Source organism: Lissotriton helveticus, chromosome 11, assembly GCF_964261635.1.
Source record: "Lissotriton helveticus chromosome 11, aLisHel1.1, whole genome shotgun sequence".
Lineage (NCBI taxonomy): Eukaryota > Metazoa > Chordata > Amphibia > Caudata > Salamandridae > Lissotriton > Lissotriton helveticus.
In genome coordinates, this window is record NC_136072.1 from 1,119,296,037 (window position 1) to 1,119,313,612 (window position 17,576).

Genomic DNA, 17,576 nt, shown 5'->3' on the forward strand with positions numbered 1-17,576 from the left:
GAAGGATGCGTGCTGGGATCGGAAGAGAAGATGTGCAGGCTTGGCTGGCATCTGTACCTCACAGACGCCGGTGACTGCATTTTTTATCATCTTCAGCACCAGGGGCATTCTCCATTGATGGAGACAGGGTGGGTTGCACTCCCACCACCCTTGTTTTCAGTGTTGAGTGCAAAGTCAGGTGAAGAGCCGAGTCGGCGTCACCACACGTGGCCTGGGTATCAGCTGCCCCGGATGGTAGTGGGCAAGTGCTGGGATGACCCTGGGCCCCTAGCCCTACTTTTTGGGCCCGAGCCTTATTGTGGGTCAAGGTAGCTCAGGGAAAACCTCGACAGAGGCCCCCGAGCTCTGGTGGAGAAAGGAACCTTCACAAAACCACTGCGCAGTCCAAGTGGTGCGCGCGGAGGCACCGGGTATGCCGCTTGACGGCTAGAGGGCTCTCAGAGATATTGTGGTACATGAGCAATTACAGTCTAGGTTCCTATTAGTCAAGGCAGTTGCCTGGTGTGGGCACAAAAGTGCCCTAGTGTGTATAGGTGACCAGGGTATTCCCTGGCACCCTGCTGAAGTAATGTAATGGGTCATACTGCACAGCTGATGTGAGTAGATGATGTTTTATCTCCTGGCCAGTTAGGATTACTAACAGGTGCAGACTACTAGGGTGCACTGATGACTATGATGTTTTGCATAATATGTTATACTAGGTAATGCTAGGATGTTCATGCCGCATGTGTTTATTATGCTAAGTGCAATGTTACCAGTAGTTACCGGTTGTCTTTTCTAACTGTGAATGATGATGGTGATGACAGTGGCCTGATTGGTCATGTAGTGTATATAATCCCTGTAAATTCATACCAAGTGCCACGTGGCACAGGGCCCGATACACATAACTAACTTAAGACAACATCCTAAACTTACTACTTTTGGTATTCACAGAAGTTAGGATTTTGTCTTAAGACAAACTTAAGACAGACTTAAGTTAAGATTTTGTCTTAAGTTTGTCTTAAGTCTGTCTTAAGTCTGTCTTAAGTGTGTTTTAAGACAAAATCCTAACTTCTGTGACTACCAAAAGTAGTAAGTTTAGGATTTTGTCTTAAGTTAGTTCTGTGAATCGGGCCCACAGTGTCTATACGTGATTACATTCTAATGTGTTTTATGAGTAATACAAAGGCTATTTTTAATATAACCTTGTGTGGAGTTTCTTTTGCGGAGTGCCTATTGTGTTGCTGCTGTGTGAGCATGTTGCGCAAACACTTTACACATTGCCTCTAGTATATGCCTTATTCCTCTGCCAAGCTACCAAGGGGGTGAACAGGGATTATCTTCAGCGTTTAACTCCCTTGCCTTGACTAGAGTGGTGGTTTCTGCCTGGCTTAGGCGCAAGCCCCAGCCAGCCACAAACCCCATTTCTAACAATATCCATAGCATCACTAATCTAACATGCACATCTAGAAGGCTTCTTTCTTTTTTTAGAAATTATAGGCATCCCGATAGATTGGTAGAGGAGGCACTTCTGCTGACACTGAAGATCGTTACATGCTGAGAAATCACCACACACTGGTCTGACATTTAATGAGTGGTGTCCAACTTAAGACCGAGACAGGGTCCTTCACTCTCTCCTATCAGGTAAAGTGGTTGGATCTTCTCTTGGGGGGATTCATGGAGTTACACCCATACACACTCTAGGTACACTCAGAGTAGGCAAAACGGAACCCTAGGCACACATAAACGGTGAATTTACACAGTGTGTATAAGTAAGTGCAAAGTACAAAATACAGAAATTGGACAGAAAATGTCATCAGAACTGTTGAGTAACGTTGAGCCTCCATAACCCGGAACACAGTGATCTGCGGGAGGGACTCCCCGGAGCGCACCCGCCTTGATATCCACAATATTGCTGGAATTATACGTCCCAGTCTTTGCAACCCCCTCACGGCATCCCACTACACAGACTACTGAGTCTCTAGTTGGTCCACTGTGACCTGGTGTGACGATTCCCATTCCTTTAAGAAACACTGTTGAAATGTAACCAATGCATGGGGGATACTCGTCATTACCGCAATATTAATACGTCCAGAAAGAACAGACTTACCCGGACTGGTTTTTGCACAGCCGGGTCGGAATTATCACCGGCTGAGCAACAATCTGGATTCTCTTCATCTGTATTCAGCCCTGAGGAAGTCGCGGAAGTAATTTACATATGCGACAAAACACGTGTCGGCTGGTTCTTCCATTGATCACTGAATCTTAAGAAAAATTAAAAGGCTTAACATTACTCAACATTTCTGAAGACATTTTCTGTCCAATTTCAGTATTTTGTACTTTGTGTGCCTAGGTTTCTGTTTTGCTTGTTGAGTGAGGGTTTCTTACCCACACACATTTGGGGGGTTACTGGGATCATCCCCTCTCCTAGCTGCACCATACAGATGATACTTTGATTTTAAAATTTGTTGCGAATATAGAGCAGAGCGCCTTGGATCTTTTCCCTGATTACAAAAAACCCTTCCTCTAGTTCTCCACTGTTGGAAATGGGATCCCTGGCTGGCCAGGGCTTGCGCCAAAGTCAGTCAGAGACCACCACTCCCAAGTCAGGGCAAGGGAGTTACATGCCAAGATAACCCCTGCTCACCCTCTAGGTAACGTGGCACGAGCAGCAAGGCTAAACTCGGAGGCGATGTGAGTTAAGTATTTGCGCACACACCCCAGCAACAACACCCAAAGGCCCACCACAAAGGAAACTCCACACAAGGTTATATAAAAATAGCCTTTGTATTACACCAAAACACATTAGATAAAAACACACACTTTACAATGTGCCAGAGGCACGGGCAGAATTTACAGGGGATATGTACAAGACAGGGCCACCTGGATCACTGTCAGGAAACAGAAGTAACACTTTCAGAAATAGCACTTAGAATGTAAATCACTGTAGCACAAAATATAAAAATAGAGCACACAACCAGTAACTACTGGTAACCAGGACCTCGCTAACACCACCTGCACTAGAAGAAAACAACCACCTAAGTATCACAATACCTGTAGGGGTGTAGGAACACAACACATGATGCAATGCATAACATTCATTCAGAGGTGTAAGGAAGGAAAACACATGATGCATCAACAATACATTCAGAGGTGTAAGAACAAGGCACATGACGCATAAAAACACATTCAGAGGTGCAGAAAATGAACAATTGCGCCAAACTCACATAAGTCACCACCTGTGACTGTCCATGGGCAGGAACACCAGAACTGTCCCAATGTCAGGGCCTAAACGTGGCAGCTGCCCACGAAGTGCTGGGCAGCTGTGTGAGACAAGTCTTAGGCCAACCCTGGATCCTCGCAGGCTCTGGCCAAAAGAATTGCCCCTAGAGCCTCTCTGGGCTCGTAATGAACAAATTGGCCCCACGAGCCTCTCCGGACTCTAAGGAACCGAAATGCCCTCTGCACTGGGGGAGTGGCCCGCTGTCAGCCGGGGCCGCTCTACCCTTTCAATGATGCCCCCAACCGAAGTTAGCACGAGTGAGAGGGGGGCGGGCACCGGCAATGTGCCCTGGCGCCTCCCCCTCTTCCCCAACCTCGCACCACGGAGCTTCGGCCTCACACCCCCCTCCTCCGGGGCAGCTCCACTCACCGGGCTCCTCACAGGGGGGGGGCTCCTCCGGATATTCAGCTGCTGGGGCAGGTCGTCTTTGCTGGCTGCGGGGCTCTCCCTTCACTCAGGGAGCCTCGTAGAAGACGCCGGCTGCAGGATTCTTCCTCCCCGGCTGCTGCAGGAGTCCGGGGCTCTCTCCTCACTTGGGAGCCCCGGTCAGGAAAGGCAGGCTGCTTCCGGCTGTCCCGCAGTCCTGCCCACGGGTTGCCTGGCTTCCGGCCGGGCAGCCAATTGCAGCGCGGCCCCTCGGGCGAGCCTCCAGGCTCCAGGGCGCGCTGCTCTCAGGATTCTGCAGGCAACTATGGGGCAAATGAAGGCGGCACTGAGCTGGGCAATGCTGGGTGGGCACCGGCCCTCCCTAGACTATAAAGCGAGGTGGGCACTCGCTAGCCAAGAACAGCGCAAGGTCCCTGGCAGGGTGGGCACCTGCCAGGGGACTCCAAAACGGCAAACAGCGGCGTGGGCAGCCGCAAAAGGAAAATCAAAGCGCTCCCAGCGCTTAGCAGCAACCACAGCACTTCTAGGCGCCAGAGGCAAGAATCCAGTGCTCCCAGCGCTAGATGAGAAATCAAACGCTCCCAGGTGCCCTCAGCAGGGCAGAGTCCCAAAAATGTCCTTAGGTAGGCAGGGGGGCATGGCTGGGCCCAGAGCCAGCACACTGGGTCTCCAGGCAGGGAGACACTCCAAGTGGCGGTCCTCTGGCCCAGCGTCAGCAGCAGCAGCCCCCTCAGGATCCTGGAAGAGAACAACCTCTGTGGGGACACAGCCCCATTTTTATACAGTAAATCCTTTGTCTGTAGGTGCGGGGTGGGGGCAGATGGTCTGTGAGCACTCTTGATGTGCTCATCAGCACACTCTATTCACTGGCAGGGCTAGGGTCGTTAGACGCACCACAGGGGGGCAGAGCCAGCATTGTCAGGGGAAAACCCAGCCTCATTCAGGACACAGGTACACTCCTCCCCAGCCATCAGCATGCTAATCTCCCACTCACCACCGGGCAGACCCATCCAGACTTCCTGGAGCCTGGCATGCCAGCCAGCTCCAGCCAATCACACGCCAGCACCCTCACAGCACACGTACAGCCATGTCTGGGAATGGCACTTCCCCACTAGACACATACAAGCTGCACATACCATCGCGCAGCATTCACTCCCACGAGTTTGCACATACCAAAACTCGAGCCTGCACTCCCCACGCATCAGGAACTACCAGGGACACATACATTCCCCATGCATTCCTATGGGAGGGCAGGCCTACCTGACTCCACGCACTCAGTGTGCGCACGCACTTTCCACTGGGACACAGTGAAAGTGAGCAGATCCCAAAAATCACCATCACCAATTCACCATTTAAAGCAAAAAGTCTAGGGGTGAACCTGCCCTAAGGGCCAAGTCCAACACAACCCCTTTCCAGTCAAAACGCAGGGTAGAACAATCACCACCGTGATGGACTTCCCTGCTTGGGGCGATAGAACACGGACACGGGCCAGCAACTGCAGGGACACCCTCCTGTTCTACGCCACGGTGAACCCATGGGATTCCTTCTCAACACACTGTCTGGACCAACTGGGCTACCCCACTGGTACTCCCAAGCTGTCCGCGGCCAGGACCAGGCCCTGGGCCACCCAGGTGCCACTGGTCCTTGCCTATCCGCAGAGCGGGGGGTAGTAACCCCTGGCACATAGTAGCCCTTCTCCACTCTCCCTGTCTGCAAGACAGGACTAGACTGCCACTGGTTCTCCAGTCTAGGGTCTACAACCTCAGGCGGACCAGGAGTCTCGGGGAAGGCTCTCCTCCCCCTACCTCTTCTCCTAGGGTTCCTCTTCCTCCGGCGAGGGGTACACCTAGAACGCCATTCCAACCCAGGGTTTAACCACTCAGGTTGCACCGGGGTCAGAGGTGGGCTCTCCCACCCTCTGCACCCCCTTCCAGAGGTCTGCCCTCTCCCAACTGGAGAAGTTCCTCTGGAAGAAGAACCGGTCTGTGCACTGGTTACAGTCGTCCTACCCTTCAGGTCAGGCTGACCCTGAACCTGGCCTCCCAACCTCCGGTCTAAAACCTTTGGTGGAACAATTGCCTGGCACTCCAGGACTTCTGGGGATTCACACACCATCCCCCTGAGGCTGACACATGACCCATGTGTCATGTGACTATCTGTCTGGCGCAGATCTCCCGCTCCCTGTCCACCTGACAGTGCGCGAAGATCCCCCAGAACAGAAGTGGTGCCACCCGGGTCCCCCCAAGAAGATCTAGCCCAACTGGCTAGTCCCTGGTCCACTGGTGCATCCACTGGGAAACTCATCCCCCAATCACTCCTCACGCTGGACTCCTGTACCCTCCCTACCGGAGCGGTACTGCCAGCCTCTAGAACCACCGGAGCTCTGGTTACAGACGCTCCAGGTCCTCTACTCACTAGGAGATCCTCCTCAAATGGACTAACAGGACAGCCTAGGTCCCCAACCTGGTGTTCCCTCAAGAAACCATCCAAGTCCTGAGGCAGGGCTTCGGGCGTCTGGAGAACCTCGGTCTCCCCCTCACTCCTGCTCCACTGAGCCAGGCAGTAAGCCCCTACGCCCTCCTCGCTATCCTGGGACCTAGCTGGGCTACACTGAGCCTCTTCCACCACGCTGGGCTGGAAGATCCCTGAACCACTACTTTTGGAATCACTCCCTAATGACTCTAGAGAACCTCTGGCCCTTTCCCAGCGGTCTGCTTCATCTGCAAGCTCACATGCGTCAGACAATCCACACCCCAACAGGTGTTGGCGCAACCCTGGTGAACAACAACTGAGCACCTGCTCTTTGACAATCAGATCAAACAAGACTTCAAAATCATCTCTCGTGTGAACCTGCACCCAATCAAACAGTGTCCCACAACATTCATCCTCAAACTCCTCCCACGACTGGTGAGGCAGCTTCCTACTGCCCCTGAATTTCAACCTATACTCCTCTTCCTGGGAAACAGGTACCAGACTGGGGGAACTGGGACTGGGATTGCTCGCACTGGGCTCTATATAGCTGCCACCACTGGACTCAACCCTTCCTGGGGAATCCAGACACTCAACACTGCGCGCAGGGGATAGTCTACCCTCCAGAGCTACTTTGCCTCTGGTAGAGGCCCTCTCAGCCTCCTCTATCCTTTCCTGCGCTAAGACCCTCTCAGTCTATAGCTGTTGCTTCTTAACCTCCAGCTGTTGCTTTCTAACGCCCAGCTGTGCCATAGCCTGGGCATGCTCCAACCTGAGCTTTTCTAAAGCCAGCTGGTGCTCCCTTTCTCTCCTCCTATCTTCCAGCTCCTCTGGGGACAGGAAAAGGGATGAGGCGCTGCCTCCTACGCTGGACCCAGCAAGGGACTCCCTATCTATGGGGTCCTCACTATCTGCTGGCGTCCCTGTGCTATCATTTTCTTCCTCCTCCTCAGACTCTTCAGGGCTCCCCTCAGACCCACCACCCTCATAGTGTGAGACCCGGGCCCTCTCCTCACTGTGCTCACGCTCCCAGTCCTCCTTCTGCCATTGGATTAGGTTACCCCTAAGTTGGGACTGGGTGTCTGACTCATTCACTGCAATTTCTCTCTCCTCGCAAAACTCTCTCAGTTCATGCATAAACAGACACCAGACATTAAAAGCAGACTCCATCTTGGCAAGATGCTCACAGACACGTGCAACACAGGGGACTTAACTGTCAGAGCTGAAGCAAGAGTACAAATTACAAAGGTATTCAGCAAGTTCCCTACCACAGAGAACTCACACTCACTTGCTTAGTGCCACAAACCATTCATCCACACACAACCCTCCCCTCGGACTGGTAAGGCAGTTTCTACCACCCCTGATTTCTCAACCTGACCACACGTGACACAGGTACCGACTCTGGGCGTAGGGTGGGGGAACAAATGTACTGGACACAATTGCACAATGATACCTTCAGGAGAAGAAAATATGAGACTTAAAAAAAAACAATCCCCTAAAATGTGGTCATCTAAAATGCAGAGTTTTGTGGTGCAGCCAGCTGCCACTGTGGTACAACGCAAACACACATCCTCATCCTCACCGCTTGCAGCCAATGTTGGAAATGGGACCAAAGTCGCCAAAGTCAGTCAGAGACCACCACTCCCAAGTCAGAGCAAGGGAGTTACACGCCAAGATAACCCCTGCTCACCCTCTAGGTAACGTGGCGCGAGCAGCAAGGCTAAACTCGGAGGGGATGTGAGTTAAGTATTTGCGCACGCACCCCAGCAACAACACCCAAAGGCCCACCACAAAGGAAACTCCACACAAGGTTATATAAAAATAGCCTTTGTATTACACCAAAACACATTAGATAAAAACACACACTTTACAATGTGCCAGAGGCACGGGCAGAATTTACAGGGGATATGTACAAGACAGGGCCACCTGGACCACTGTCAGGAATCAGAAGTAACACTTTCAGAAATAGCACTTAGAATGTAGATCACTGTAGCACAAAATATAAAAATAGAGCACACAACCAGTAACTACTGGTAACCAGGACCTCGCTAGCACCACCTGCACTAGGAGAAAACAACCACCTAAGTATGACAATACCTGTAGGGGTGTAGGAACATAACACATGATGCAATGCATAACATTCATTCAGAGGTGTAAGGAAGGAAAACACATGATGCATCAACAATACATTCAGAGGTGTAAGAACAAGGCACATGACGCATAAAAACACATTCAGAGATGCAGAAAATGAACAATTGCGCCAAACTCACATAAGTCACCACCTGTGACTGTCCATGGGCAGGAACAACAGAACTGTCCCAATGTCAGGGCCTAAACGTGGCAGCTGCCCACGAAGTGCTGGGAAGCTGTGTGAGACAAGGCTTGGGCCTACCCTGGATCCTCGCAGGCTCTGGCCAAAAGAATTGCCCCCAGAGCCTCTCTGGGCTCGTAATGAACAAATTGGCCCCACGAGCCTCTCCGGACTCTAAGGAACCGAAATGCCCTCTGCACTGGGGGAGCGGCCCGCTGTCAGCCGGGGCCGCTCTACCCTTTCAATGATGCCCCCAACCGAAGTTAGCACGAGTGAGAGGGGGGCGGGCACCGGCAATGTGCCCCGACGCCTCCCCCTCTTCCCCAACCTCGCATCACGGAGCTTCGGCCTCACACCCCCTCCTCCCGGGCAGCTCCACTCACCGGGCTCCTGTGGCAGGGGGGGGGCTCCTCCGGATATTCAGCTGCTGGGGCGGGTCGTCTTTGCTGGCTGCGGGGCTCTCCCTTCACTCAGGGAGCCTCGTAGAAGACACCGGCTGCAGGATTCTTCCTCCCCGGCTGCTGCAGGAGTCCGGGGCTCTCTCCTCACTTGGGAGCCCCGGGCAGGAAAGGCAGGCTGCTTCCGGCTGTCCCGCAGTCCCGCCCACGGGTTGCCTGGCTTCCGGCCGGGCAGCCAATTACAGCGCGGCCCCTCGAGCGAGCCTCCAGGCTCCGGGGCGCGCTGCTCTCAGGATTCTGCAGGCAACTACGGGGCAAATGAAGGCGGCACTGAGCTGGGCAATGCTGGGTGGGCACCGGCCCTCCCTGGACTATAAAGCGAGGTGGGCACTCGCTAGCCAAGAACAGCGCAAGGTCCCTGGCAGGGTGGGCACCTACCAGGGGACTCCAAAACGGCAAACAGCGGAGTGGGCAGCCGCAAAAGGAAAAGCAAAGCGCTCCCAGCGCTTAGCAGCAACATCAGCACTTCTAGGCGCCAGAGACAAGAATCCAGCGCTCCCAGCGCTAGATGGGAAATCAAACGCTCCCAGGTGCCCTCAGCAGGGCAGAGTCCCAAAAATGTCCTTAGGTAGGCAGGGGGGCAAGGCTGGGCCCAGAGCCAGCACACTGGGTCTCCAGGCAGGGAGACACTCCAAGTGGCGGTCCTCTGGCCCAGCGTCAGCAGCAGCAGCCCCCTCAGGATCCTGGAAGAGAACAACCTCTGTGGGGACACAGCCCCATTTTTATACAGTAAATCCTTTGTCTGTAGGTGCAGGGTGGGGGCAGAACCAGTCGCAGCTGGTCTGTGAGCACTCTTGATGTGCTCATCAGCACACTCTATTCACTGGCAGGGCTAGGGTCATTAGACGCACCACAGGGGGGCGGAGCCAGCATTGTCAGGGGAAAACCCAGCCTCATTCAGGACACAGGTACACTCCTCCCCAGCCATCAGCATGCTAATCTCCCACTCACCACCGGGCAGACCCATCCAGACTTCCTGGAGCCTGGCATGCCAGCCAGCTCCAGCCAATCACACGCCAGCACCCTCACAGCACACGTACAGCCATGTCTGGGAATGGCACTTCCCCACTAGACACATACAAGCTGCACATACCATCGCGCAGCATTCACTCCCACGAGTTCGCACATACTAAACTCGAGCCTGCACTCCCCACGCATCAGGAACTACCAGGGACACATACATTCCCCATGCATTCCTATGGGAGGGCAGGCCTACCTGACTCCACGCACTCAGTGTGCGCACGCACTTTCCACTGGGACACAGTGAAAGTGCGCAGAACCCAAAAATCACCATCACCAATTCACCATTTAAAGCAAAAAGTCTAGGGGTGAACCTGCCCTAAGGGCCAAGTCCAACATCTACACTCAGAGTAGGGTCCGCATCATAGAAGTACGTTAGATTACCATGTCTTGAATATATGCCTGCGTACTGGCCTGCCTGTGCCCAGCTCTGTCCTCGTGGGTTTCAGGAGAAGAGTGCTGCAGGCTCCCTGGTGGTACCCTCAGGTGGGAGACAGGCTGAGCACCTGTGGTCAAGTGCAGGTGGGGCGCTTTTTAGGTTTCGACCTGGCCGTAGCTCTGCGAAGCAGGGCTACGCCCAGGCGAAAGCTATTGTTTTTTACATTATGGGGGACTTGAATCCGCCCCTTCTTCCATTGGCTAGCTCCATAAATGGAGGCTAGCCATTGGAAGACAGCGTTGTCAATCAGTCTTTCCCAGTGAGAACGCGATTCGGGGGCGTTTCTGGGTCTTTTTTTAAGCCCCGCCCTCTCCTCTTCCCATTGGCTGGAATGTTACCTTCCAGCCAATGGGAAGGGGAGAGCACGCAAACACGCCTCCGAACCTGTTGCTCTGTTCCAGACTTGTTTTGGATAGTTATAAAGAGGTATAGTGAGACTGTTTCATTAAAGCGGGTTTTTCAATACTATTACGTAGTCAGTCGTTCTTGAAAACATCCCCCCCAATCACAGCTCCCAAGAAAAAAGTTATTGCAGCCGATATTTGCCCGAGAATATGGCCAACATAGCCAGCATTATGATGTATTTCAATAAAATGGTCAGAATGTCTGCTTCGGTGCCATTTTGCTCCACAGAAACCTCGTGGTTGAAGTGTACAGCTCTGCTGCTGACAAAAGGAACCTCTCGGCTGCCACCTTGAAGATCGTTACACGCGGATTTTACCTCTGTAACACATAAAAGAGGAAAAACAAAGACGCGTTTTTTTTCTTTTGAAACTCGCCTGGTCATCGTGTAGCCGAAGCTCTTAGCTAGGATTTTGCCATCAAGATGTCCAACGCCTCTGTCCCCCCAGACATGATTAATTTACGTCTTATCTTGGTAAGTGGGAAGACAAAAGAATTCCTGTTTTCGCCCAATGATTCAGCGGCAGATATTGCTAAGCATGTATATGACAACTGGCCAATGGACTGGGAAGAGGAGCAAGTCAGCAGTCCAAACATTCTACGGCTTATATATCAGGGACGGTTTCTACATGGCAACGTAACATTAGGAGCACTAAAGCTGCCTCTGGGAAAAACCCCAGTGATGCACTTGGTGGCGAGAGAGACTTTGCCAGAACCGAACTCTCAAGGTCAGAGGAACCGTGAAAAGACAGGCGAGAGCAACTGCTGCGTGATCCTGTAAGCACTGTGCAGCGTGCAATTGTCGGCGAACGCAAAACCCGTTTCCGCTTTCGTATGCAGTGTCGGTGCAATGCCTATTTGAAGATCGTCCATCATTAATCTTGAATTTAGCCAAGGGATTTAATGCCCCACCTACACAGATCCGCGTGTCCTCTGGCTACTGCAGGATGTGGCCTACCCGGCTCTTCATCCTTCAGTGCTGATGAATTGAGGCACAGTTCAGCCGGATAATGGCATAATAGAATTATCTTACATATTAAAAGCTGTAACCTTTTAGATAAACTGAAAGTCCTAAGCTGACATTGTGTTCTGTAAACTTAATAAAAGCGTCCACACCCTGAAAAAAAAAAAAAAAAAAGAAGTGTACAGCTCAGAGTCACACACCACACTGGGAACGCCTCAGAGCTTTGTAAATATGGATGCGTTACGCTTCCATTGAAGCTTGGCCTGCAGTGTATACAGGGTTGTGCAAGGTGCAATTGTCGGCGAGCACCAGTGTGTGTGCTCAAACGGAAGCATAAAAAACAGCCGGAGCAAAACCCGTTTCCTAACCGCTTTCGTATGCAGTGTCGGTGCAATGCCTATTTGAAGATCGTCCATTATTAATCAGGAATTTAGCCAAGGGATTTAATGGCCCACCTACACAGATCCACGTGTCCTCTGGCTACTGCAGGATGTGGCCTACCCGGCTCTTCATCCTTCAGTGCTGATGAATTGAGGCACAGTTCAGCCGGATAATGAGAACGCTCCATGGTTAATTGCTATGAAAACAGCTCAGTCACACACCACACTGGGCACGCCTCAGAGCTTTGTAAATATGGATGCGTTACGCTTCCATTGAAGCTTGGCCTGCAGTGTATACAGGGTTGTGCAAGGTGCAATTGTCGGCGAGCACCAGTGTGTGTGCTCAAACGGAAGCATTAAAAACAGCCGAACGCAAAACCCGTTTCCTAACTGCTTTCGTATGCAGTGTCGGTGCAATGCCCATTTGAAGATCGTCCATTATTAATCAGGAATTTAGCCAAGGGATTTAATGCCCCACCTACACAGATCCGCGTGTCCTCTGGCTACTGCAGGATGTGCGTCCTCAAAATTCTACCTTTTTACCCATTGCTTTTAGTTAATTTACCCATTGCTTTTAGTTATATTTTTCAGTCTACTATATTTTACACTTATTTTTAACACTTTAGCTACATTACTTTCAGTTTGCCATTTACGTGTGCACTCCAGAAACGGGTTCTTCGCAGTTCTAAAAATTAGCTACCTTTTTATTCGTGCAAAAATGTCGTAATGCGAAGGGGGTGTTAATCTAATACTATTGCTTCTTTAAAATGTAATGTTCAAAGGTTGAAAAATACAGATTTCTAATTCCCTCACCAACAAGCTGTGCCGTGATGCGGAGTAATAGCAAGCTGGGCTAGTGTTAAATACGTATAAACAATTACTCACTAAAATATAATGTTCAAAGGTAGAAAAATACAGTTGCGCGCGCAACAGCACCAAATTAGATGCATCACGCACAACAAAATGTTAAAACATTCGTTTTCACCTTAATTGACGTAAATGAGGCAGCTGTTGGTAATTTATTTAATTTAAGTAACAGACATTTTTTTTCATTTCACAGTATTTAAACCAGTAATGCAACCGTCGGAAACTTTTCTGGAAAGGACACCGCCAGGTATACTTCAGGACAGCGGACTTATTCGTGTTACCTAAAACAGTAAGTAACTTTGTGCTTGGTAAAAGAAAATAGGCTCTCGTATTAGCGTGTTTGCATTTCTTTGTACTTCTTCCTTTGCTCTCTGTACTTGAAATAATTTATTTAAAAAAATCTATACCTGTTCCTGTTTTTTTTTAACAAAGTATACAATGTTTTTTTAAACTACTGCAGAAATATTCACATTAGAGTTTCTTAGATTGCTGTTTTCACTGAGGGAAACTACATGTACGATAGCTATTTACGTCCTCAAAATTCTACCTTTTTACCCATTGCTTTTAGTTATCTTTTTCAGTCTACTACATTTTACACTTATTTTTAACACTTTAGCTACATTACTTTCAGTTTGCCATTTACGTGTGCACTCCAGAAACGGGTTCTTCGCAGTTCTAAAAATTAGCTTCCTTTTTATTCGTGCAAAAATGTCGTAATGCGAAGGGGGTGTTAATCTAATACTATTGCTTCGTTAAAATGTAATGTTCAAAGGTTGAAAAATACCGATTTCTAATTCCCTCACCAACAAGCTGTGCCGTGATGCGGAGTAATGGCAAGCTGAGCTAGTGTTAAATACATGTAAACAATTACTCACTAAAATGTAATGTTCAAAGGTCGAAAAATACAGTTGCGCGCGCAACAGCACCAAATTAGATGCATCGCGCAGAACAAATGTAAAAGCATTGGTTTTCACATAACTTGACGTAAATGAGGCAGCTGTTGGTAATGGCAGGCTCGCCTGTTCCTGATAATTTTTGGGGTACTTTGCTATTTATGTGTGCACATTTCTATGTTTTAACATACACTACCTTAAGCTGCTCGTAGATAATATAAACTTTTACTACTTGCACTTCCTTTGCCATCTTGCATGCGACACTCGTACTTTGTAGAGTAGGTCCACTCGTTTTCACCTTACTAGATGTAAATGAGGCAGCTGCTAGTAATGGCAGGCTCGCCTGTCCCTGTTTTAAATTTAATAATACAATGTTTTAGGGATATAGTTGCCTATTTGAAGATCGTCCATCATTAATCTGGAATTTAGCCAACGGATTTAATGCCCCACCTACACAGATCCGCGTGTCCTCTGGCTACTGCAGGATGTGGCCTACCCGGCTCTTCATCCTTCTTTGCTGATGAATTGAGGCACAGTTCAGCCGGATAATGAGAACGCTCCATGGTTAATTGCTATGAAAACAGCTCAGTCACACACCACACTGGGAACGCCTCAGAGCTTTGTAAATATGGATGCGTTACGCTTCCATTGAAGCTTGGCCTGCAGTGTATACAGGGTTGTGCAAGGTGCAATTGTCGGCGAGCACCAGTGTGTGTGCTCAAACGGAAGCATTAAAAACAGCCGAACGCAAAACCCGTTTCCTAACCGCTTTCGTATGCAGTGTCGGTGCAATGCCCATTTGAAGATCGTCCATTATTAATGAGGAATTTAGCCAAGGGATTTAATGCCCCACCTACACAGATCCGCGTGTCCTCTGGCTACTGCAGGATGTGCGTCCTCAAAATTCTACCTTTTTACCCATTGCTTTTAGTTAATTTACCCATTGCTTTTAGTTATCTTTTTCAGTCTACTATATTTTACACTTATTTTTAACACTTTAGCTACATTACTTTCAGTTTGCCATTTACGTGTGCACTCCAGAAACGGGTTCTTCGCAGTTCTAAAAATTAGCTTCCTTTTTATTTGTGCAAAAATGTCATAATGCGAAGGGGGTGTTAATCTAATACTATTGCTTCTTTAAAATGTAATGTTCAAAGGTTGAAAAATACAGATTTCTAATTCCCTCACCAACAAGCTGTGCCGTGATGCGGAGTAATAGCAAGCTGGGCTAGTGTTAAATACGTATAAACAATTACTCACTAAAATATAATGTTCAAAGGTAGAAAAATACAGTTGCGCGCGCAACAGCACCAAATTAGATGCATCGCGCACAACAAAATGTTAAAACATTCGTTTTCACCTTAATTGACGTAAATGAGGCAGCTGTTGGTAATTTATTTAATTTAAGTAACAGACATTTTTTTTCATTTCACAGTATTTAAACCAGTAATGCAACCGTCAGAAACTTTTCTGGAAAGGACACCGCCAGGTATACTTCGGGACAGCGGACTTATTCGTGTTACCTAAAACAGTAAGTAACTTTGTGCTTGGTAAAAGAAAATAGGCTCTCGTATTAGCGTGTTTGCATTTCTTTGTACTTCCTCCTTTGCTCTCTGTACTTGAAATAATTTATTTAAAAAAATCTATACCTGTTCCTGTTTTTTTTTAACAAAGTATACAATGTTTTTTTAAACTACTGCAGAAATATTCACATTAGAGTTTCTTAGATTGCTGTTTTCACTGAGGGAAACTACATGTACGATAGCTATTTACGTCCTCAAAATTCTACCTTTTTACCCATTGCTTTTAGTTAATTTACCCATTGCTTTTAGTTATCTTTTTCAGTCTACTATATTTCACACTTATTTTTAACACTCTAGCTACATTACTTTCAGTTTGCCATTTAGGTGTGCACTCCAGAAACGGGTTCTTCGCAGTTCTAAAAATTAGCTTCCTTTTTATTCGTGCAAAAATGTCGTAATGTGAAGGGGGTGTTAATCTAATACTATTGCTTCTTTAAAATGTAATGTTCAAAGGTTGAAAAATACCGATTTCTAATTCCCTCACCAACAAGCTGTGCCGTGATGCGGAGTAATGGCAAGCTGAGCTAGTGTTAAATACATATAAACAATTACTCACTAAAATGTAATGTTCAAAGGTCGAAAAATACAGTTGCGCGCGCAACAGCACCAAATTAGATGCATCGCGCAGAACAAATGTAAAAGCATTGGTTTTCACATAACTTGACGTAAATGAGGCAGCTGTTGGTAATGGCAGGCTCGCCTGTTCCTGATAATTTTTGGGGTACTTTGCTATTTATGTGTGCACATTTCTATGTTTTAACATACACTACCTTAAGCTGCTCGTAGATAATATAAACTTTTACTACTTGCACTTCCTTTGCCATCTTGCATGCGACACTCGTACTTTGTAGAGTAGGTCCACTCCTTTTCACCTTACTAGATGTAAATGAGGCAGCTGCTAGTAATGGCAGGCTCGCCTGTCCCTGTTTTAAATTTAATAATACAATGTTTTAGGGAAATAGTTGCCTATTTGAAGATCGTCCATCACTAATCTGGAATTTAGCCAAGGGATTTAATGCCCCACCTACACAGATCCGCGTGTCCTCTGGCTACTGCAGGATGTGGCCTACCCGGCTCTTCATCCTTCAGTGCTGATGAATTGAGGCACAGTTCAGCCGGATAATGAGAACGCTCCATGGTTAATTGCTATGAAAACAGCTCAGTCACACACCACACTGGGAACGCCTCAGAGCTTTGTAAATATGGATGCGTTACGCTTCCATTGAAGCTTGGCCTGCAGTGTATACAGGGTTGTGCAAGGTGCAATTGTCGGCGAGCACCAGTGTGTGTGCTCAAGCGGAAGCATTAAAAACAGCCGGAGCAAAACCCGTTTCCTAACCGCTTTCGTATGCAGTGTCGGTGCAATGCCTATTTGAAGATCGTCCATCATTAATCTTGAATTTAGCCAAGGGATTTAATGCCCCACCTACACAGATCCGCGTGTCCTCTGGCTACTGCAGGATGTGGCCTACCCGGCTCTTCATCCTTCAGTGTTGATGAATTGAGGCACAGTTCAGCCGGATATTGAGAACGCTCCATGGTTAATTGCTATGAAAAATAAAAATGATATGGTAGCCAGTGCTACACAAGCCTTTTCGTATTAAGCCATGAACCCTGGTGCAGGGAGGCAAATGAGCCATTGACTACATGTTGGTTCCTTAAATACAACAATAATCACCCTTCACTGAGCCTCTAATCATATTGGGCCCCGTGCAACTGCCCCTGCTGCACAGTTGCTAGCCACGCCCCTGGCCTTCAGCGGTGGCAAGAGCCTATCAAACGGTCTACAACTGAAAGATACGCGCGCCTCGCAATTCTCAGTTCTTCCGGTACCAGAATATGGGAGAACCTGCCAAAGACACAAGGCCTCAAAGAAAACAAAATGAGCAAACACTCGGAAAGTAAAGAGAGGCGTCCTGGTTAAGGGAAACATAGGAATTCAGAGAAGGGAATTTCACATGCACCACAGCTGTGGTGGTTTTATGGAAATTTTAATTGCTAACCTTCAGTTTTATTATACAGGGCTCCGTGCTGACGTCGTGACTCGTCTCTTTCTAAACCATTCTAATTTTGGCGAATATGAAGCTTTGTGAGGAGCTCGGGCTTTTTTTGTTTGACACATTCATACAATCCCCAGCCAG

General features: G+C 48.7%; 1 protein-coding gene across 6 annotated transcripts in view; it reads left to right on the plus strand.

Moving 5' to 3' along the window:
- Positions 1 to 17,576, plus strand: part of LOC144792679 (uncharacterized) — a 63,372-nt gene that overhangs the window by 16,801 nt on the left and 28,995 nt on the right. For 2 of the 6 annotated variants that reach the window (XM_078667825.1, XM_078667827.1), the window contains exons 2-3: positions 13,153 to 13,248; positions 15,288 to 15,383. The gene's annotated coding sequence lies outside the window, so the exon portion shown is untranslated. Of the gene's footprint in view, positions 1 to 1,286; positions 1,624 to 10,861; positions 13,249 to 15,287; positions 15,384 to 17,576 lie in introns of those variants that run through there. The other 4 variants (XM_078667828.1, XM_078667826.1, XR_013602596.1 and 1 more) reach the window with 4 other exon arrangements.